The sequence below is a fragment of the Cupressus sempervirens genome, chromosome 4, assembly GCF_028749045.1.
Source record: "Cupressus sempervirens isolate cs-2001-9-10 chromosome 4, ASM2874904v1, whole genome shotgun sequence".
NCBI lineage: Eukaryota > Viridiplantae > Streptophyta > Pinopsida > Cupressales > Cupressaceae > Cupressus > Cupressus sempervirens.
Window position 1 is genome coordinate 32,912,464 of NC_143121.1, and position 25,176 is coordinate 32,937,639.

Below are 25,176 nucleotides of genomic sequence, written 5' to 3' on the forward strand. Positions count from 1 at the left end.
ATTTATGCATGTGCTTCCTAAGAGAGAAATATTTGTTGATAACTCACATTTATCTAACTTGATAAGATAGAGACATTGATAGGAATTTTTAGTTTGCACAACTATCATTAGGGATTGGAAACCACAGATATTGGATTTATAGCACAATCTCGTAGTTGGCTTGGGGACCTTGGAGATGCTAGCATCGAGCTTCAATAACATTTTTTCTCATCTAATTGTTTGAGTTGGGACATAAATTTTTTTTTGGGCTCTTCTTGTGGTGTTGTTTTCATTGAGACATTTGGTGCCCTTTAGGTAATAAAGGTTATCTTTGGGTAAAAGCACAAAGCTCTGTCACCGTTTGTGATATCTTGTACCATTTCGGCTGAAACCCTTTCGGCCGTAACAGATCTGGCCATACACACGTGGCAGTTTTGCGTGCCTACATGGCGCACACTATTTTGGCCAAAATAGGTTCGGTCGAAAGGGTTCCGGCCGAAACCCTGAGCCAGAATAAAACTCGGCGCAAACCTCTAGCGGCTATCATTGTTACTGTTGCGGTTCCTGAATGTTTGGAGAGCGGGTTAAGGGTTTCGGCCGTAACCGGTTGGTAGTTTTTTCCTCCCCATTTTTTAATAGTTTTTAAACATATTTTTTGATTAATAGATGTTAATCGTACTTAAAATAGTTGTTTTTGACATATTTTGTGAGTGAAATGCTTTAAATTGTTTATTTTTTAATATGTTTAAATTATTTAAATTATTTTAGATTATTTTAGAATGGTATTTAAATTGATTTGTTAGCAAAAATGTAGTTAACAATGAGATAAAAACGTAGAAAAACATTAATTAAAAGTGTAGAAAAACATTAAGTTAAAATATAGAAAAATATTAGGAAAAACATTAGGGTAAAATATAGAAAAACATTAGTTAAAAGTGTAGAAAAACATTAAGTTAAAATATAGAAAAACATTAGGTTAAAATATAGAAAAACATTAGGAAAAACATTAGGTTAAAATATAGAAAAACATTAGGTTAAAGTTTAGAAAAACATTAGGAAAAACATTAGGTTAAAATATAGAAAAATATTAGGTTATGAGGTAAACATGTAAAAAAATATTAGTAAAAAATGTAGCAAACCTTTAGGGAACATTATTCAGTTTCTAACATAACCTGATGGATCTAGTGGTGAAACAATAATATCTTATGGTGAAATTAATTTTGACATTAAATACACCTTCTAACATAACCTTATATTAACTACAATCATAACCCATGCCACATTCTAACCATAACATAGGCCCTCTACTAACCGAATGAACCACACTTAGATATTGATGATGTTCATTTTAACAACTAGTTATTGTTAGGTAATAATTATTCTTACATTACCAAATGACACATAATGACCTCATGATACATTTCTAGGTATTTTTATCCATATATATGTTAAGGGGACCTAGGGACTCCTAGTAGGCCATTATGTCTGTTATAGGTTGTAATAGGTATTCAAATGTTTACTAGCACATAATAGGTATTGTCAGGTAATAATGAGTCTTACATTACCAAACAACACATTACTTGATGACTTATGTCAACTGCGTTTTTCAATACGTTATCCATACATGTGTGTCTTAAGGGGACATAGGAGTCATAATAGGTCATACTATTTTTTATAGGTTCTAATAAATCTTAATATGTATTATTAGGATATAATAGGTCTTATTAGGTATAATGATGATTCTTACATTACCAAATGACACATAATGACCTCATGATACATTTTTAGGTATTTTTATCCATATATATGTTAAGGGGACCTAGGGACTCCTACTAGGTCATTACGTCTGTTATAGGTTGTAATAGGTATTCATATGTTTACTAGCACATAATAGGTATTGTCAGGTAATAATGAGTCTTACATTACCAAACAACACATTACTTGATCACTTATGTCAACTGCATTTTTCAATACGTTATCCATACATGTGTGTCTTAAGGGGACATAGGAGTCGTAATAGGTCATACTATTTTTTATAGGTTATAATAAATCTTAATATGTATTATTAGGATATAATAGGTCTTATTAGGTAATGATGATTCTTACATTACCAAATGACACATAATGACCTCATGATACATTTTTAGGTATTTTTATCCATATATATGTTAAGGGGACCTAGGGACTTGTACTAGGTCATTACATCTATTATAGGTTGTAATAGGTATTCATATGTTTACTAGCACATAATAGGTATTGTTAGGTAATAATGAGTCTTACATTACCAAACAACACATTACTTGATCACTTATGTCAACTGCATTTTTCAATATGTTATCCATACATGTCTGTCTTAAGGGGACATAGGAGTCGTAATAGGTCATACTATTTTTTTTAGGTTCTAATAACTCTTAATATGTATTATTAGGTAATGATGATTCTTACATTATCAAATGACACATAACGACCTCATGATACATTTCTAGGTATTTTTATCCATATATATGTTAAGGGGACCTAGAGACTCCTACTAGGTCATTACGTCTGTTATAGGTTGTAATAGGTATTCATATGTTTACTAGCACATAATAGACTGACCTTACTATCAACCTTAATAAAACTATATCCCATTTACTTTATTAACATTCTTAACTCTAATTCAAACTACTAAATTAAGTCATGAGTTCTAAATTGTAAATTAACATTCGCTAACTAAACTCATTTACTTATCTAGTAACAATTTTTTCTATCCCTATGTCCTAACTCTCATCTACACTCCCCATAATCATCAAAGCATTTACATCAAAATTTAGATTTTAGTCAAGAATTATATTTTTTTATTGCATGTATGTACATGTGTGCACTTAGTTATCATTTAATCAAGAAATTTTATTTTATTTTTATTGCATATACATGTACATGTACGAATATTTATTTTTCACATTTGCATGAGCACGTTACAATGTACATTAGATATGGTCTCTAAGATAATTTGTTTTAAAATACATATGTATGTTACATGATTGTTCATTTAGCACCATACATGTAATGTTGTGTATTTATATGTACATGTGTTTCAAATTAAATTTAACTTTTAATTATTTTAATTTAAATAGACTTATATGTTTATATTTGTATATATATGCATGTGCAGATCTCTAGATATTTATCACTCAGATTGTAGCTTCACATTCATATTCTCATATTTATTTTCATATATACATTATGGCATCTGGTTCTAGGGATTGTGCTCTTGCATCCTCAGGGGATGCTAGTGTTCGTGGTGGGGGTCAGAGTACTGAGTCTGGTACAACACGTAGATCGACCTCCACCCATGATAGACAACAGTTATTTAGAGATACAGTGGCAAGATTATCTCGTGCTATGCAGGTTTTGGATACCTCGCTTTCCTCTTCTACCACCCTCCCTAATAGGGAGAAGGTCATAGCGATGTGAGAGGAGTTATTTCGTATGATTCAGACAGTTGAATCATACAACCCTTTTGATGATATGAGCATTGAGACATTTTATTCTTCTTTATCTCACAGTGTCACTGGCATTGTGAAGTACACACAGATTGATACTGAGGTTTCCATCGGCATGGTGAAAACCATGTTTCCATCTTATGCAGATCATCACAGAGTCAGAGGCTACTCTGCGACAAAGTGTACTGATCCACTCGTTGCACCATTGATGTATCCTCGTTGGTTGGCTACTCATCATAGATGGCCATAGAAGGATGAGTTCCCCCTATATTTCTGCAAACAATTGTTCGCAGAATTTCATTTACACTATGATGTTGACTATACAGATTATCCAGGGCATGTTGGGCAGGGTTAGGGGAGACTTTCTGACAGATTTAGACCCATGGACACTCTTGTGCCCATTAACAAATGGGAAATGGTGGGTCCAAACCTTTTGGTTATGCCGAGAGGTCCACAGATGGCTACTACAGGTGAGAGTGTTCCTGATGACACAATTAGGACACAAATTTTTTCGAGCATCACCACCATCACCACATAGTTACACAAGATTTCTTCTGATCGATGTAGTCGATATATGCTACGGTCTCGACGTACCACTCCCACAGCTACATCATCTAGCACACCTATTGATGATGATTATGGAATTGCAGACATACCTTCTCCTGTAGACATTTTTGCAGTCTTAAAGGTGGATGCACTGCATCGTTTGGCATCATATTTAGCATCTAATCTTTTAGATGCATATTGAGCATTATCTACACTCTCAGGGATTCCACTTCGTGACATGAGATCTCAGATTAGACATATTTTGTCATGTACAACAGTCCCAGAGGATTCATAGAGGCAGGAGGACATTCCTGCACCTTCTACTACTCCTACTGTTACACAGGCCCAGGCTACAACACCAGCCCCAGCTACTCAGGACCCTACAAAATCCCTCCCTACTCAAGATCTTAGTGGCACCATACAGCCTGGACTATTTACTTCCATGCTTTCAGATCAGGGCCGCACTATTGACTTGGATGCTAATACTATTTTTTCATTACATGATTCAGATATCAGTCAGATCGGCAGAGCATTACATAATGCTACGGTAAATATCTCTATATGTTTAGATTTATTTTTATTATAGTAAATAATATGTCTATATGTTTAAATTAATGTATATGTGTGTGTTTGTGTATGTGTTATAGGGTTTGAGTGATAGTATGTTATGTTTTGCTGATCTGCAGACACTGACAGATCCTACACGTCGTGAGTCCCAGGTATGTTACAATTTATATATATATATATATTTGATTTATATACATGTAGATCTTGATATAATTTTTTTGTACACATAATTAAATGGTTCACTTGTTATCATTTGACACAGGGTTCAGATGCAGCTGATAGACCCTTTTGGGGACAAGGCCCAGGATCAGGAGGGGGGATGTAGCTGAGTAGATCATATGTGGCCTTTTATTTTATTACACACATGTTATGTCTAGATACATATTTATATGGACAGTTTGATGTTTTATATGTTATTTCCATATGCATACATTTTATATCCAGACACTTTGATGTCTTATATGTTATTTTCAGATACATGGTTTATATGGACACTTTGATGTTTTATATGTTATTTCTAGATACGTGTTTATATCATGGACACTAAATGATGTTTTATATGTTATTTCCAGATACATGTTTATATGGAGATTTTGATGTTTTATATATGTTATTTCCAAACATTTGATCTACATGATCTATTTTTATACATTTAATATGGGTACATTATATTCTGCAGATATATGCACATGTATGTTATTGATCTTTTAATGTAGACGTCTATTTTATTGATCTTTTGATGTCTTCATCTTTTATGTAACTTATGTATGTGTTATGCACATGTTTCTATATGTTATTCATATTTTCAATATTCAAGTTTACATGTATATGTATAGTTATTCATCTTAATGCCTTAATCTAAGTGTAATTAACTATATAATTTTAATGGTCGATGTACAAAACAATATAACATATATTTAGTGACATGTCTTAATTAACTGTATAATTAACTATATTTAGTCTAATTATATTTAATGTAGATCATGTATTAACTATATTTAATGACATGCCTTAATTAACTACAATTAACTATATTTAACCTAATTAACTATAACTAACTATATTTAATCCTATTAACTATATTTAATCTAATTATATTTAATGTCTTACTAATTAACTCTATTTAATGACATGCCTTAATTAACTATAATTAACTATATTTAACCTAATTAACTATAACTAACTATATTTAATCTAATTATATTTAATGTCTTAATAATTAACTCTATTTAATGACTTAATTAACTCTATTTAATGACATGCCTTAATTAATTAACTCTATTTAATGGCATGCCTTAATTAACTATATATAACCTTTAAATTAACTATATTTAATCTAATTATATTTAATGTCTTAATAATTAACTCTATTTAATGACTTAATTAACTGTATTTAATGACATACATTCTTAATTAGCTATAATTAACAACATTTAATTAATAAAATATAATGTACATGTAATATGTAACATAGTTCATATAACATATACATGTAAGAACATAACAATTATATACAAACATAAAGAATGTATCATATAAGAACATATAAAGATTATATGTACATACAAATACATACAAATACTAAAAAGGTTGTCTTAAGGGGAGGTCCTAAGAGACTTGGTCTTAAATGAGATATCCATGTCGAATTTAAATAAAAATAACAATACATGTCTAATTTTGCATATGCAAGATAAATGATCCAATGTACAAAAATTTATAAAACAAATATCCTATCAATATTAAATATGAAAGTATAAGAGCTATACAGGCATAACTCAATTAGAGCTCCACAATAAGTACATAGGTAAACTAGAGCTCCACAAACAATGTGTTGTTAGGATCCTCTCTACTTTTTATTATCTCTAGAAGTTTTTCATGTTCTTCAATAGGAAATTTCCACTTTTGATTTCCACGACGTCCTTTTCTTTGTACTACTTCAAATTGTAATTTGGTTGCTATAACATGGTTACTGTAGTGTAAAACCTTTTCTCCAGGCTTGTATTCAATAAATTCAATACCACTACCAATTACCCTTGTTTGTTGATAATATGTTCCTTCAATAACAACTGATCCAATTGGATATGGCTATTGATCAGCATCTATAGTTCCTTCTAGCAACTTGTGTTTTGCTTTTGTGCGTCTTAAAAGATAATAGTCCACATTTTTTGCATTATTTGGTAAGGCTTGAACTGCAAAAATATCTCCTGCATGTATATAAAAAGAGAAATATAAATTAATTTTAAAACAAATATACATGTATATTAATTTATATATATGTATATATGCACACAAACCTGCCACAACTAAATTAGAAATGCGCTCATAATCAGCTGAATATACAGGATCATGAATGTCAATGTCAATGTCAACATCTTCAAAAGGAGGCTTTCTAACTATCTCCTTCAAATCCCAATGTGAAACATATCCATTCTCAATATTTTCACATGCACTCACTACATTGTCCTTAATGCAGTCATCACAAAAACATGTTTTCTCTCTTACTTTAAGTACTGGAGGTTTATGGTTTCCTGTAGTCATCACTTGATGTAAACTTCTAATTCCAGGAGTCATTTGACAATTTTAAGGATTAGATCAATCTATATCTGTTACAAATACAAAAACTAATTTTCATATTTCAAAATAAATATTTAATTAAAAACTCAACTTGATTTGAAAAAGACATTAAAAAATAAATATAAGTTAGTTCACCTTTCACCTCCCAAAAGTAATGCTTATTGTATTCAGTATCTCAAGTAGCAAAATGAACTTTGCACCATTCAACAATTTGATTTGCGCTCTCTATCCTATTCCCTGTATGTACATAAAATATGCATGTATATATAAAATTTAAAATATATGTTATTAGAGTATTAAACATGTACATTTAAAAAATGCATATATTTACCTGCAAGTTCATGTTGTTGAAGTGCACATTTTATACATGCTCCTGCTCCATCATGCTCCCCTTTTCCATGTCCACTTTCAAAGAAATTCCATAAAAACTTAACATTGGTTCGAGCATGTTGCATTGCTAACCAATTAAATGCTTTTGCAGATTTGAATTGTCCTGTGAACGTGAAACATGATAAGTATCCACAATTATCCAAGTACATATATTAAAAAGAAATAGACATGTCCAAATAAACACAAGTTAAAATAAAGTTAAATAAATGTGTAACTATTTCGTGTATACTAACCTGCACATCCATCAGACCAAATCTAGTGCTCTGAAACATTTATTCCATGATTTCTGAGATCTTCAAAGAAAATTGCAAAACAATGAGCCACATAACTCTTGTCATGAACTTTATCATCACTAATATAGAAATGAACCTCTTTGATGATGATGCGTTCATTTTCATCCAATCTTTCTATTTGATCCACCTCAAATTGTGCATGTCTATAGGTCACTTGCACAAATATTGCAACTTGTTTAGAATGATAATATTGGCTTTGGAGCTCTGTATGAGGTGCAAATGTATAATTCTCAGAAAAATCTACAATTGAAAGTATACAACCAGGTGGAAAACAATTTTTGAAATCACGAAACTGTTTAGCTTTCCATCATGCACCATGACAATGTTGGATATGTGGATATATCAATGGACGAAACTTGGCCATGAACTCATCATAATGCAATTCACTCTCCTTCCATACAATTTTTCTGGATTCATCCCCTCTATTATTTTGGTATGTCTCATATTCATATCTCATCCATGAAACTGGTGTGGATTCATTAATATTCTCAACTTACATAATTTGAGAAAATTTGTGTAAATCTGCACAAACTTCACACTGATTTTTGATGCATTGCACTTTGAATTCATCTGAATCTTCTAATTTACCACATAATATGGACCTCACAAATTATGTTGTAAGCTAGGGATGACCAAATTAGGATCAAGTATTTCCATAAATTTTTTAAATGATTGCAAGTGTAGACCAAATTCAACATGATTTCTACAACAACAAGTTTCTCGCATCTTATTTATGCATACAAAGGAAGGACGTAAACTCTCAAACATTCTCTGACATATTTTGACATTTGAAAATTCTTGTTTGAATGCTTCAAAAAGTTCACTTTGAGTTATATCTATGAAATATTTTGGATGTTAAATTTTGGCCCCTGTTTCTTGATCTTTAATTTGTATAATATCACGCCTGTTGGAAGAAACACAAGAATGTGTGGTCCAAAATTCAATAACTTGTCTTTTTACTTCTTCAAAAATCTTGTCTTTCGAGGAACTATACAAATATTCACCCAATTATTCTCAGTGTTATCATCTAGCATATTTCTCCTCTTGATGTATCTCTGGACAATTCTTCTAGATATATGTAGTACATCAGAAATTGCACGTACCTATTTTCTATGTGTCAATTTTCTACTAGATATAGTAGTCATCAATGCTCTACGTGCATTACTCAAATCACCTCCTCAAGTTGTGTTGTGAATTTTGTTATAAGCATTTTGAAAATTTTCAACTATTGTTTTATTAATATTATGAGCATGGCTTTTCCTGTTATCAACACCCAACAACTCTAAGACAGGTCTCATATCTCTTCTCCTAAATAACTTGACAAATAATTGTGCCTGTCCAAATATACTTTTATCCTTGAAATATTCATCCCACATGTTCTGAAAATGCTTTTTGATAGTGTTATCATTTATCATATCTTTAGATGGAATTTGGTTAAAAAGTAGTTCTTCATCCAAATCCATCAAATTTTTTATGCTTTCTAATTTGTCTCTATCAATAGAACTGCCAATTTCTTCCTCTTCATTACTTTCATTTTCTTCATGAATCTCATCATGTTTAGGAATTTTAGTAGGTTGGTTTTGAGCATGTTTTGTATGGCCTTTCATTTTGTCATCTCTTTTTCTATCATATTTCCTTGATCTTTTCCTTTTACTACCCATTGAATAATTCAATCTATAGAAAAAAAAAAGATTTCACTAAATATCAGCTAATGGTTCAATATATAATACATAAAAATAAAAATAATTAGAAGAGAAAAAAAGAACCTTCAAAATATTTGATCCTTTGCAATATTGATTAAATCTGCAAAATAGTTGTTGAAAATTGCTTCAAAATTAATTGTTTTTTGCAAATCTTCTTCCAATTTTCGCTGTCCCTGTATATTTAATTTTTAAAAAAAGATAAAACAATATTTTTTTATATCAAAAAGTCACACTAACCGCTAGCGGTTTCTCAAGCCGACTGGGGGTTTTGGCCGGAACTATTTCAGTCGAAACAGTTACGACCGAAACAGTTTCAGCCATAACAGTCTGTGTGGTAGCCAAACAAGCAAAAATCAGAACTTCTGTAAACATCTCACTTTGAAGGCCAATTTGACCTACTAAATTGAAGTATTTTTTAAAACTAAAAATATACTTTTGTAGTTCTCGGAGTCATGATTATGATTGCATAATTTTTTTAAAGTTTTGATTATGAATAATCAGTTATAATTTAAAAATATTACAAGTAGGTATCTTAAGATTCAGGAAGATGTCTAATCAAAAATAAGAAAAAAATAGTAAATCATGTTAAATTTTTAAATTTTTTTTTTATAGTGCACTAGAGGAGAGAGTCTTCTTCAAGAATATATAATTAAAAAAAAAAAAATGTAGATTTGATGGAAAAAGTTTGACGGGAGAAAAAAACTGTCTATTTCTGATAACTTTGACTTTGACCAGTTATAACTTCAAAAATATTAGCCGAATTTCAATTTTTCTTTTTCAGTGCACTAGGTATACATGTTAACTCTAACATATTCCAAAATCAAACCAAAATATGAACATTTGCATATATTTGTTTGACAGGAAAAAAACTCTATATTTTTAGTATTTTTAAAAAATTAAAAAATACACTTTAAAAATTCAAAAATAAATAAAATTTTCACTCAATTTAAAAAAAAAAAGTTATAGACATAAACTTCATCCAATTTTACACATTTCATTAGTTTACATCATCTTCAAATTCTAAGCACAAACGCCACTTTTATCTCGTTAAAGTTGAAGACTTTAAATTCTGATATCACTTCTCCTTTATAAAAGGTGACACAGGTTTGTGCTTTTACCCCTTTGTCTTTATTGGGCATACATTTCATTATGTTGATGCTATTGTGCTAATAAAACTTGGTCAAATAGAGTTGCCACTTGATGATCTAGTTGTTGTTGGGTTTTTGGTGTATTTTGGAGTGGCAACTTTATTGGAGTCTCGTTTAGGTGATTAGTCCAAATCAAATGATGAAAAAGAAGAAGAAAAGCTAGCAATTTTGGAGTTTCTGGAGGTGGGGTTGGGATTCTTCTAGAAGCTAATACATTCATCAACACTTTTCTCTTTTGTTTGTTACAAAATGGGGTGACAAATCATTTTTCTATAATTTCTCTTATAGATGTGTCTTCCCCACTGGGAGTTGTTGGAGGTGCTATAGCAAGAAATTGTGTTGCTACCTTCATAGTTGTTTTGTGAGGCTCTTTATTAGCATGATATGTATCAAAGAAGGTAATTACATACATTGGAGCAGTTTTGTTTCTAGTGTTTGCGAAAATTACCTTAATTGAAATTGTTGTAAAGTTTTATGTAGATATGCAATTTTAAGGAATGAAAAAGTTAGATAATTGTTTATTTTAAATCCTCTTTGAGAGTGGATGTACATCATTATTCTTTTTCTAGTTTGGCACTTTGCTAGAAATTTATGTATCTTAATTTCAATCTTCCAATTTTGACTTAAGAAAAAAATAAGAAGCTTTGGTATGTGTGTTGGTTAACAGTTTGTTCTCCTATTAGATTTTATAATCCAACTCTTTTAATGCCCAATGTTTTAGAGAAACAAAAGGATGTCACCAACAAATGGGTCAGTGTATCTATTCTATCACCACCCTTTGAATTACAAGGTATAACTTCCTTAGGATTTGCAATGATGTGCAATGAATATGTCTTTCTTAGATCATAAGTTTGACATAATAAGCTCTTAACCTAAGAGTAGTAAAGGCTAACCAAATTGTTTGTAGATACAAACAATTTAGGCAAAAATGGATTGGGTCAACCTATCACACCCAATGGAATGACTATAGTAGGTTATCCTAAGATTTTCTAACTCTTACTCCTATTCTAAATGCAGATTAATTATCTAAATGCAAAAGAGGAAAGGAAGAAGAGATTCACATGAGGGAAAATGAAATTGCTTTAACTATTAGGCTTTGATGAAATGGAATCCAACAAATTACTAATAGATTCAACCACATTTATTCTTCAATTCTCAATGAAACTACTTCTAACACACCATGAAATAAACAAGAGGAGAAGAAAAACCATATGTTAAAAAGTAAATGGAATTACTTATACTATAAATACCATGGTGAAATGGAATCCACAAGGTGATCATAGAATCACATGCAATTGTCCTTCAACTCTCAATGCAGAACTAAGCTATGGGCAAGAAAACATGAAAAATAAATTAGGTAAATGGAATTATAGAGCTAATTCACCATCAAGTTTGCTGACCTGTTTATTATTAAAAGAGATTACATTTATCATTTTTTGTCATCCCTCCATTCTGGCAGAGCAACAATCACATAATAAAAAAAAGAATAGGAATAAAACATAAAAATATCTAATCTGTAGCATGGTATGGGCACATGGCATCTTTCCATCGATGAACTTAACTTCACAACACTTTTGAAACATATGATGACTGTTTATCTTCATACTGCTTCAGGAACCCTATGAAAATCTTCATTTTCTTCATATTTTGTTGTTGGTGCCATATTCATATAATTTGAAATCCAATGATCATTGCAAGTTTGAATTCTAGCGATTGATGTCAAATTAACAATCAGGATTAAAACATAATCATGCTCTTTATTTTTTCTTGTGGCTTCTTATTATTTATTTGATATCTTCTTCCGATGTGACGATGCACTCAATCAATTTTTTCTATTTCACTAAGTTAACTCAAGGTTTCATTTAACCCCTTGTGAAAATGTGAACACCAATTATCTCTCCTTCACAGCTTCAACCCTAGGTTATCATTAACACTTTGCAAATATGTGATCTTTAATCTTTTTGCAACTTCACTGCTTTAATTCATGATTTATCTTTAACCCTTGTGACCATGCAATCACTAGCTTTTGCTACTTCATCGTGCTAACTTTGGGTTACCTCTAACCACTAGCGACCATGTGACTGTTCAATATTTGAATGCTCTGGGTTACTTTTCATAGTTTCACAACCTAAAACCTTTAACTACCTAACTACCCATGACAATGCGACTATTTTTTTAAAGGTTTAACTATTAATTCTTTCACCGGGTCACAACTTAAAATGTTTTGAATGCTTCTTAGCTATCAACTTTGCAAAAAAATTCACCTTAGCTGCTACCATCTCTTGCGCTATCACAACCTTAATTTTAGGTTATCCTTAATAGCCTACGAACATGCGACATGCTTAGGCCTTAACCATTTGTGATTAACTTAACCTACCTACGACCTTGCCATCAATGGCTTTTATAGTTGCACCATGTTAACCCTTAGTTATCTTTAATCACTTGTGAACTTGCAATGATTGTTTATCTTAATCGCTAAATTTAACCCTATGATGATGCAATTTATACACTTTCTCTTTGTCACTATCTTTAATTTGGGTTACTTCTAACCACCCGCAACCATGCGATTCTTCTATTTTTGTTGCTTTGCAGCCTTGACTTGTGATTAACGTAACCTACCTACAAGCTTATGATGAATGGCTTTTCACTAATTCACAATGTTAACTCATTATTTATCTTTGACCCTTGCAAAGCTAGGCATACTTGATTTCACTCTTTCACAATGTTAACATTAGGTTATGACTAACCACTCATGAAATTGCAAACATTGTTGATTTCCTCTTCATCTAATGGCTAGGGATCTTCTTCTAAGAATAGTTGACTTTTCAACTGACCAATGGTGTACAATTTTTCTATTGATTGACCTTTCACTAGTCCATTCAACTTACTAAGATCACATGTGAAGCATTCATGCACTGAATCGAAAATGTACATTCGCTTACCTTTACATTTTGATAATAAAGGGGTTTGACTACTTTCTGCAGCACAAATTGCATGTTCTAGATTCTAAACTCGATCATTTGTGATGTACTCCATGAAAACTATAACACAATGTCAATCTTTGCCTCCGACATGACTAAGAATAGCGAATGATGGATCAGTAAAATATCCAAACCTTCTTCTCATCAAAGGAATGCATAAACAAACCCTCCAAAACCTAATCACCTAGCCTTTTGATTAGTGCATTGCTCACATGATTTTCGACATTAGGTTAGCTCAAAGGAATGATGAGGAGAGAGGTCATCCCATGGGCATTCTAGACTCAGACTCAAGATATTGACATGCTTGACTTGACTCAAACCTAAAGCAAAAAGGAATGAATTGAAAATTGGGTAACAATTTGTTAAGGTACCCATTTATAAGTTTTCTCACTTTCATGTTAAATAAGGTCTTGAATTTAAATAATCAGAGTTATATTGTCAAGTGTTTATCATACACAGTCTTTTAGATATGGTTGTTTTAAAGTGTTTTAACATAATTAGTTGTTTCTATCCTCTAATTTTCAGCTATCTTTAATTTCTCAACTTCAAATTTGCATTAACAAAATTGTAATTCTATTTGGTAAACAAAAAAAAATAAGTGAATGTGACAGGTAGGTCTTTGGTGGCCTAATTCAATAGTGGCATCTAATCTATGCTATGACTTCTTCTACATTGTTTATTTTGGACAATACTTTGAGGGAAGATGAGGTAAGTCCTATTTCTTACATCCTTTTAATTTTGTTTTGAATTCAAAAGCATTATTTTCTACTCATAATAAAATATGGTTTTACTCTCTCTTGAGCATGGTTTTGTCCTTGGTTGGACCCCATAGAACATTTTAATGATAATAATGGTGTAATACTAAGACATGCAATGATACAAAATTCATAAATTTAGAACATTTTAATCATGATCTCCAATTCCCAAAGAAATCAATAGTCTCAAAATTGCATGCCTATGTAGTTCCTAAAAGTATTTGATGGTTTTCTACACTATGTCTATGTGACAATAGTGTCTTTCTTTGTGTTGCCATATTTATCAAAAAAGAAGTTTGATGGAAAGCTTGGAGATCCAAATAGAGTGCAATCACACTGTATGAGGACTAAATTTGGTGCATAATCTACCAAATGACTCCTACAGCCACAATAATCTAGAGGAGGTGCAAGTAAAAGCAACTTCAGTACCAAGTGAATTGTGTGCTCCTATGATAGGATGAATAGTAAGAATCTTGATAGAAAAACTATTTACAACTTTAAACAAATAAAATATTTTCTAGACATGTTGCTTCAAAATGTGAAATAAAATGTTCCATACAAATATTAAAATGTCAGACAAATTTCAATTGAACAAATATTCACATAGATTAATATTTTCTTAACAAGCTTGTTTATATGTACTATTTATTTTCCTAGGTGATAAAATGAATGTCTAACTTGAATATGGGTTTTTATTTTTACAATATTAAACACTTGGAAGTTCTATCTTTAAACAAGAGATGCACCACACAAGATACTAGTTGCAACACACCTTTCTTCCTTTGATCCACTGATTGCAATGTTGTGGTTGTAGCTTCTCTTTCCTTACAGAACACTATTGCCCACTTTTACCATCTCTATGTTATATCTGTTTATGTAGGTCCACCAATTTAAAAAGGAATCTTCAAAGGAAGACCTAAAATTTTCTTTGCATTATGGATCACAAGGCCTTAGACAACATATATTATATTGAGGGGACATATTAGCAACTAGTCATGAACACAAGGTATGATATTTATAATATTTTGTATGTAAATTAGAAGTATTATCTAAGTTTAATAAGTTTAATTCTATTTTGTAGGAAAAAAATTCACTTCAAAGGATTCTTCATTATTCATATCTTATCAAAAGAGATATTGCTAAATTCTTTATCTTTGTCCCTGCAAAAGAAAAGATTAATTATTTTGAATTCTTGAAAGGGTGTTCGCTCAATGAAGAGAACCTACTTTATAAGTAGAAGGATGGTGGTTTGATTCCATCATGTCCTAACATATATTACCTAATGGTATTTAGTGTTTGTTTAATAAATGGGATTAAAGAGAGACAATATATTTTCCATTATAGATAGTCTCTATAGAGAAAAAATTAAATTGTCTCTAAGAGACAATAATACTAGTATTTTATATTGTCTTATAAAGACACTAATTTAAGACACCCCCTTAAAGACAACATTTAAGATAATATACAAAGTTTTATATCATTTCAAATGAAGACAATTGACTAAAAAACTGTCTCAAATATTGTCTTAAACCCCCCCTCTCTGTAGTAGTGACAAGTACCTCATAGACCTGTTCAGCAAGGACGAACCAGAATGACTGGTAGGGGGGGGTGTGTTGAAAATAGGTGGGAGTTCCTTGTCCAAGTTGTAATAGCGAGTTTGATGGTACTTGGTAAAGAGAAAAATAGAAGAAGCCATGGAAGCCATGAGATCATAGCCTTTCATGGTCAGAATGTCTTACCAATGAAGGTTTCACTAGCCTTGGAAGAATAAAACAAAGAATCCCAGTGCAGTGAATGTGAGCCCCATAGACATCTTCAAATCTCCCCTCATGTGCATCAGAATGGAAATCATGTCATAATGTCACATCATGGTCTTATGGTCATGATTTTGTCCAGTGCAAGAATTTGACCAAATGAAGTGACCTTAAACCTAGAATTCTCATATGTATTTGTTAAGGACTGTGTAATTGACCAAATTTCAAAAAATAAAAAATATCATGATTTTTTTTGAAAATTTCAACATTTTATCTTCATGATCTGTATAGTTTGTAGTCAAAAACAAAAAAAAATCCACTATGAAAAAAAGTTTGACTATATTTTGTCTTTAGTGCATTTTGTTTGGAGATTAGCCAGTACCAAATAACTGAATTCAGATTAGCTTGTCCCTAGAATTAGGGCTTCATGTGATCAAATTTAGCAATGAATTGGTTTAGTGGACAAAACACAATCAACTTTCATTCAAATTAAAAACCAAAAGGTAATTATGATGCATGTTATTGAGCTCGGAGTTACATTACACATGAACTGTCATTAGCAAAATTTGATAAGAAGGAGTAGTACAAATGCTCCAATAGCTATTAATAGTTGTATATTTGTCAAAATTAAAAGTTTCTATAATGAAATTATTAACGTAGTAAAGCAATGGGCTTATGAAAGTTCTATCTTATTCTATAGTCTATCATTTGTCCTTGTGTATTTCATTAAACATGAAACAAAAAGAATAGCCAATATTTTCCATAATTAAATTGTACACCTCTTACGTACCCATTGGATAGAGAGGCCAACTAACAATGATGTTGTTAATGCCAATGTTATATCTTCCTCCTAAGCCAAAGTTAACCTGTGGTTTGGCCCTCTAGAACTGGTGACATGTAACATTGTTTTTTGATTATTTATAAATTCCAATGCTTCTTTGCAAGAATTGAGTGATTGCAGTCGAGATTAGAATGTGTCAGAAGTGGAGAGCATCACATTCTCATTTGCAATGACATTTTTGGAGTGGTTGAAACATAATGACATTTTCTCTCAGAATGTGTGGCATACTACAACATCCAATCTCTCTATGATTGCATCTTGAAGGCAGACAACATGCTTAGTTTATTTGAAGGGGACAAGATAAAATAGAAAACTGGTTTTTTGGTTAAGATCCATATCAAAAGATTATAAATAGAAAGGAATTCAAAAATTATCTAGTGCAGTTGTTCTTTGGTCTCTTAGACTGCTCTAGACATCATTACAAAGCATTCATTCATTCATGCCAGTCGTATGATAGATGATGTGTCACTCTATCAACTATGCCTATTTGTATTTCCTAAAAAAATGCCTTTTATCCAAATATATTTTGGATCAAAATTTTAATTGAAGTTTTGTATATCACATTTTTTATGATGGGAGATGAGTTGAGGCTTTGAGCTTGAAGTATTGCTAATAAATTTTAATTGAGATTTAAGAATAATGAAAGAAAGAATGTTTTTAATAATATTTATGAGGTGATTCGTTTATGGAATTTATAAATAGTTAGTTTCAAATAAAGTATACATAATTAAATCTAGAGGAAGATATAGTAATAGAAATAGGTAGATATAGTGGAAAGAAAGAGAAAGAGGTAAGGAGATATTGATAGAAAGGAAGAGAGTGATAAAGATGGAAAGAGATATATAATTTAAAATATTTTTAAATTGTATTTAATACCATATTATAATCTATCTAATTGTATTTCTTTTTCCACATGCAAATTAATAAATTTGACTTGTCAAGTATGGCTAAATTGGAGGTTGGAATAAAGCGCAATAAAATTTGGAAAACACACAGTAAAGTAAACACAATTTGGTAAAAGGGACAAAAAGAAATTTCTAAGAAAAAAATTATAGCACTGAAGTAATTTTTCTTTTTGATTGTGCAAATGGTGGGGATAGGAAGAAATAATAAATGGTGGTAGAAGTCTCAGTGGTTGTCCATAGATATTAATAATTGTGGACCATTAATTATTGATCTCTAACTTCAAAGGAATAGATAAAGAGAGAAGATATATATATATATATATATATATATATATATATATATATATATATATATATATATATACATATATATATATAGATATAGATATATGTATATATATATATGTATATATATGTATATATATGTATATATATATATGTATATATGTATATATATGTATATATATATATGTATATATATGTATATATATATATATATGTATATATATGTATATATATATATATATGTATATATATGTATATATATATATATGTATATATATGTATATATATATATATGTATATATATGTATATATATATATGTATATATATGTATATATATATATGTATATATATGTATATATATATATGTATATCTATCTATATATATATATATATATATATATATATATATATATATATATATATATATATATATATATATATATATATATATGGAGAGAGAGAGAGAGAGAGAGAGAGAGTTCAACAATGTATTTTACAACACATCACTTATTTATGTGTACTTCATTAAGGTAAACAAAAAAAGTAACATTTCCCCTATTGAACTTCCACACCTCACTGGCATACCTATTCCACACATAAGTGCAATTGCTAGTTTATTTGATTTATATACTTGTTACACTAAAAGCCTAATTTTTCATATCGATCATTCATATTTATTTAAGCATAGTAGATGATTATAGGATATATCCCTACTACCCATTTTTGGTTCAACCTATTGGTCTGATGAATAGGACACACAATTTGATGATCTTTATTGTAAATCCAGAAGTGATTGTGTACAAGAATATCCAAAACCTATTCAATTTGAAAAATGATGAAAGGAAAGGTTTTGGTAGTGGACCCATTTGGTGCATTAATGATCATTCTTTTGATCTTTACTAATGATGTCATTACAAGGGAGTGAATTTACACCACTTATACAAATTTTTTCTTAGGAATAGGAATTTTTCTTTGATCATTGTGCAAACTCAAATTTGTTAGCATAATGACATTCTTTATAATTTTGATATGTAGTTGTGGTAAATGTCTTATAAAAAGAAATGGATTCATAAGTACACAAAAATAATTTATATATCTAATGTATGAATATATGGTGCCTTACAAACAAGGAAAGTTTGTCTTTTTTGAATCACAATGAAGTAGACAACAAAAGCTCCAATGAAGGCTTTGAAATGCTATCAATAGCAACAGACTTTTGCAATACCGCTTGTAGCATTTCATCTTGTGTGGAGAGGGTATTGGTGTTGACTGCATTTCAACTACTTTTTCCTCCTAATAATTTTCCTTATAGAATTGTTTCTTGACCACCTACAATAATGTAGACATTGGCAGTGATGATATGGAGGTTAACTATAGGGAGGTTGTAATGGTGAATACACTATCACCATGTAGGTCCATCACCAACTCTAGATACATGCTAAATTAAAGTGTCAAGTATCATTAACCAAGCTATGGTTGTGGGTAAATTATGGGTTGTTGTTCCTTGATTCAAATTCTATGGAAAGTGCTCCCATTGGGATTTCTTTGGGTTCCAATTAAATATATATATATTTTGTTGATTGGCTTCAAAGAAGTTGAAAGTTTTGTATATGCCCTCTATGAAAAAAAATGTAAATCTCTATTTTTCTCCAAGTATATCATTTAAATATTCCTTCCTTTGGATGTCTCTTCCTCTCTTCCTCTCTATATATCCTTATCTCTTTATCAATATATCTTACCTTTTAAAATCCCTTCCTTTTTATTTCTCCCTATCTATGTCACCCTCTATATCTCCCTAGATATCTTTTTATATTTGCATCTTAATCTATCTCTTATCTATTTTTCTCCCAACCTCACACTCTATATTCATGTTTATCTCTATCTTCTTCTCCTCCTCCATATAAAGAAACATCTCCCTCTCTCTATCCATCCACTCTTCCCATCATCCACTCCCTATACTTTTAAATCTTCACATCTCCATTTTTCTTCCTCAATCTTCATCTCTATCTTTCTCTTGTTTTCTCTATATCCATCGCTATCACTATATATCCCCCCCTTTCTACTCATTTCTGTCTATATCACTTTCTACCTTTCTCTTATTATCTTCTTTATATGTCTATATCTTCCATATGCACTCTCTCGAGGACATCTATCTCACTTTCTCTCTCTTCATATCCCCACATCTCTCTTACACACATGCATGCCTACATAGAAAAACATATATTATCTATCCATTTCTCTCCCTCCCTATAGCCCCCCTCCTCCATCTCTCCTAATAAATCACTTCCTATCTCTATCTTCATCTTTCTATCACTAGATACCATCTCTTTTTAAAACTTACTCCTCTCCCTTTATCACTCTTTTCTTCTTTCCATATCCCTCTCTTTTATATCTATTCATATTCTTACAGAACAAACATATGCATTCATTGTACATGTCATTGCTACACTATAATATATGAAGAGTGGTAGTAGGAGTAAGCACATAACTTTCAAATATATGAAGAAAGGTAGTAGGAATAAACACACATCAAATCACTTGCAACTTTTGAATATATGAATAATGGTAGTATGAATGAGCACATATTAAATCATAGGAAACTTTTGTTTCCTTTGAAATATTAAAATAAAACTATTTATGTAAGCTAAAAATATAGACAAGTCATCTCCAGATTAAAAAAACATTATCCTACTCCTAAATCATTTTAACATTTGAATTTTTGTTGTTGGTAAAATTTATTTTCTTATTTCTAGTGGAGAGGTCATCCATACAACTATTTGCAATATGTTGATTGGAGTAGATATGTTTAACCTAAATTGCATGAGACTATATCATGGGTACATAATATGCATATAATAGAATGAAAGATAGAGAGCAAGACACATATATAAAAATTAAAATAAATGACATCATAACAATTACTTCAATATTTTAGAAGTGAGTGATTGCAACATAATTTACATGTGAGCTCTTTATTTTAAAATAATAATAATAATAATAATAGTAATGGTGATGATGATTTAGACTTTCAAAAGTCCAATCAAATGTGAAGTTTATCAAGTTAGAACTAAATTATGTAATTGTATTTTCCTCTTGATCCAAGTGTGAATTCACCACCCTTCCAAATTTCAATAAAACTATCATGACATTTAGAAAACAAATTAAATTACTTTTATTGTATAAATATAATATTTAATAAAGATATATAGATATAACTATATGATATTTCAAAATTATATTTTATATAAAGAAATATATTGTGAAAATAGAATATATTACAATGAATAATATAACAAATACTACTCATAACATTATTAAATATAGTCATCCTCTGTAATTTAATCCATATTATAAAAATAATAATACCATTTTTTTCATTTTACTACATTTATATTTAATAAATTGCTTTAAAAAAAAAACAACCCTTCCTTTTAGACTCCCATTGAAAACAAAAGGCATATGCATGCATTTTCGATCTATTTATATTAAGAATTTAAGGAGGTTGACTTTCCAACACCTTCAATACATGAAGGAAATACAATGGACGAGTCATGTTTGGCTATGTAATATATACTATATAATGACTTACATGAAAGGTCCCATATGAACATCCATAATTATCATTTGTATCTACATTTCCATCTCTATATAAATCTCAAAATATGTAAGAACTATGTTTTATGGATGCTTAACTCTTAGGATATTAGACTTTGATTTTCAATTTATATAAATTTTGTCTACATATATCTCTTTTGACCATCTTTTAAAAAAAAAGTTCATTTAAGAACTAAAGTGCTAATTGTCTTTACAAGTTTGCTTTTCTAATTGAAATAATGAGCTAAAATAGATTGATTAAAATTTTAGGTGATTAATCTTGTTTTGTTTGTATTTGACATTTGCATTTGATTTTTAAAAATGTGACCATACTTGATAGGGAATTTTTAGCTCCCGTCGTAAAGGTTGAGAACTATAGGCATCAACTCAACTTAATTAGTTATTAATAATCAAAATTTTGACAAATCAAGTTTTATATATTTTATATATTTCAATGTTTTGTATTTTGATTGAAGTAGAGTTGCAATTTTTTTAATAAAATATATTGAAAATGTCATTTTTCTATAATTTGATTAGTTATTGAGTTTAGAGCAATATGGACTCTTTTCTCGGAAGTAGACATTATGTGAAATTGAACTATTTGCAATTTTTTGTCTTATTCAATTGGAAAAACTAAAAAAAAAAAACAAATTTAGTAACTTACATTTTAAGTTTAATATTTTTTATATTTGCGTGTGTGTATATATATGTTAATATGTATATAATTTGTAAATACAACTTCATAATCATAGTCATTGGGCAAATATATATTTTAATATTTCAAATATCTTTTATTTATTTATTATTATTATTTATATAATAAATTGAGTGATAGATTTTAACCATAAAATATTAAATAAAATAAATAACATTAAATTCACAATTATATTAAATTAATAACAATAATTTTATCATCATTAACATTCAAGGTGTTAGCTCTAGTTTTGAGTCGCCAATGTGTTTTTTATTTTTTTTATTTTCATCCTTCATTCCAAAAATCCACGTCAACAAGTTTTTTTTTTCTTTCTATTTGGGTGTCATCTTATCTTACCTCCAAAAGTTTAGCCTTGCGATGCCTCTTCGTGAATTTTCCTTCAAAACTCTTTAAACCTCTTTGGACTTTGGTTCAAAGTAGTTCAATGTAGTTCAACCAAAGTTTTGAGACTGACTCTTGATCTTGTAGGTGGGAACCATCAAGTGCGGTGGAGGTGTTCTTTTGAACCACTTCAAACCTCTTTAAACCTTGGTTCAAAGTAGTTCAAAGTAGTTCTACTACTAAGGATTTACACACATGAGTATTATTGATTCTTGAAAAGATGATGGTTCCCAAGGTGTCAGATACGAAATCAAAATAATGATTAAGATGTTCCTTCCAATTCATCATTACTTGATGTGGACAGTGAGTTGGCATCATGAGTGATAAAGGGGTAGATCTTTCACTTTGAAGCTAGATAGGTTGTTAGGGGTTTCACAATTATTGCAAGGACATTCCCTTAAGGTGATAATTTAATAAGGAAATACCATCATTGATTTAAGCATGCATACTAGGCCATGATGATCTCATCATAAATACCTCATTATAAGGTGGTACTTTCACTAGCATGTTAGCCTACCTTTAAAAGTGCCAAGTTTACAACTTAATTATTTTATCCTATGCTAAGGTGAATTGAAGGAAAAGCTACAGTGGAAGAAGGGAAGTTTTTTGGTTTTCTTTCAATAGATTACAGGTGAGAATGTGAAAAATCTCTTCTCTCTCCTTTTGCATTGTTGTTTCAAAAGACAAGAGCAGTGTTAGGGTGTTTGTTTCCTTTTTGTTAGAATGAAATCCATTTTGCATTTTTTTGGGAATGTTTCCAGTCTTGAATGTAAAAGGCCCATAATTTTTGATACCAACTCAATGGGAGCTAGGGTTGACAAGTTACAAGAGAATTTCCTTGAATAGGTTGATGAGGTTAAAGGGTGTTTAGATGTTCCGATGAGTGACTTACTTAAAGCTATTGCTTTCCCTCTTGCTCTTTTAAGACCAAAATTACTTCAGTTGTGTATTGACCATTATGATGTAAGTACCAGAAGTATTTTGAATAGGAATCAGGAGCCAATGTTGTCCATCACTAGGGAAACCATTTCATTAGTCTTGCATTTATAGAATGCACTTTTGATGCTTATGGCCCTACCTAATCCCTAGTTCAGTACCAAAAGAACCCTGCAAAGTACTGCAACCTCATGGCCCAAAAGTGGATGGAAACAAATTATAAATGAAGTTCAAGGCTACCAAAAATAGTTACCAAAGACCATATGAGACCTCATATACATGACATGGTGGTTCCATTACACCAAGCTAAGGGGTCTACTGACGTATTACTTTTTGAGGACTAGATGTACTATTGCATAAATATTATCCTAACTGGGAAACAATTTCTAGATTGGGCAAAGTTGATAGCTAGCTCACTAAAAAATCAACTCAAACACTCAAAGATTCAAGACATGAATTCTATATGTCCTCTTACTTGACTTATTGCATTGCATGTGTCAATAATATTACTTCCATCCATCATGAGCCTTGGAGTGAGGATATAACTGTCTCTCAATATTGCCCCTTGTTACAGAGGGACAAAGTGTTATCCATCATGAGCCTTGGAGTGAGGATATAAATTTCTATCAATATTGCCCCTTGTTACAGAAGGACAAAGCGTTAGAAGAGTTCAGAAAAGTACATGATGTTTTGATAGGGAATGTGCAATTAAGTCTCAGAAAAACCCCAATGTAGAGGATATCCCCAGAAGCTCAAAAACTAATCCAAACCTATGAGAGCTTTTACACCCAATTTCCAAGGTTCACATACTTGAGAGTGGGGGGATTTGAAGAAGAGCCTATTAAATTGCTTCTGTATGCCCTAGACTACTTTGCCATCATAGAGATATGTAGGCAGTTGTTTTCTATAATTAAAGATAACCTTCCTCAGGAAAAATAGGAGTCTATTTTCCCCATCAAACTCGGCCCTTTGGCCTATAGCACTATGATTGATGCTTCTATTATAAAAAATAACCTACTTAGTTTTAATCTTGGGCTTTATCAAGGGAGGAGGGATTTTGATAGTAAAGGTTTTGCAACATTAGTGTTTAGGATAAAGGGTCAATCTTAGTTGGCTCCTCACCTGGAGGATTTGTGGGAAAATTGTGGTGACAAGTGTGAAGTGGTTAAGAGAGACCATTCAAGGTTGACACTCCCCTAGATTACCTCATTATAGATAAAGTTCAAGTTGGAGGGAATGACTGAAGATAATTGAGAAATCCTTAAACTAGGTTGGGAGGAAGGAAATGAGAAAATTCAACTTGAAGTAGATCGGAGAAGAGCTAAGGAAGATGGTATAAATCT

General features: G+C 30.7%; 1 long non-coding RNA gene and 2 pseudogenes across 1 annotated transcript; 2 read left to right on the forward strand and 1 right to left on the reverse strand.

Annotated features, from left to right (window-relative positions):
• Positions 1-4,180, reverse strand: part of LOC149559806 (NF-X1-type zinc finger protein NFXL1 pseudogene) — a 63,984-nt pseudogene extending 59,804 nt beyond the window's left edge.
• Positions 4,181-4,526: 346 nt separating this feature from the next.
• LOC149559807 (uncharacterized) lies at positions 4,527-5,142 on the forward strand. Its single transcript, XR_016363310.1, has 2 exons — positions 4,527-4,729; positions 4,840-5,142. It is a non-coding gene; the product is annotated as an uncharacterized LOC149559807 (long non-coding RNA).
• A 3,288-nt stretch (positions 5,143-8,430) lies between these two features.
• LOC149559808 (protein PAM71, chloroplastic pseudogene) lies at positions 8,431-11,179 on the forward strand (annotated as a pseudogene).
• The last annotated feature ends 13,997 nt before the right edge of the window (positions 11,180-25,176 follow it).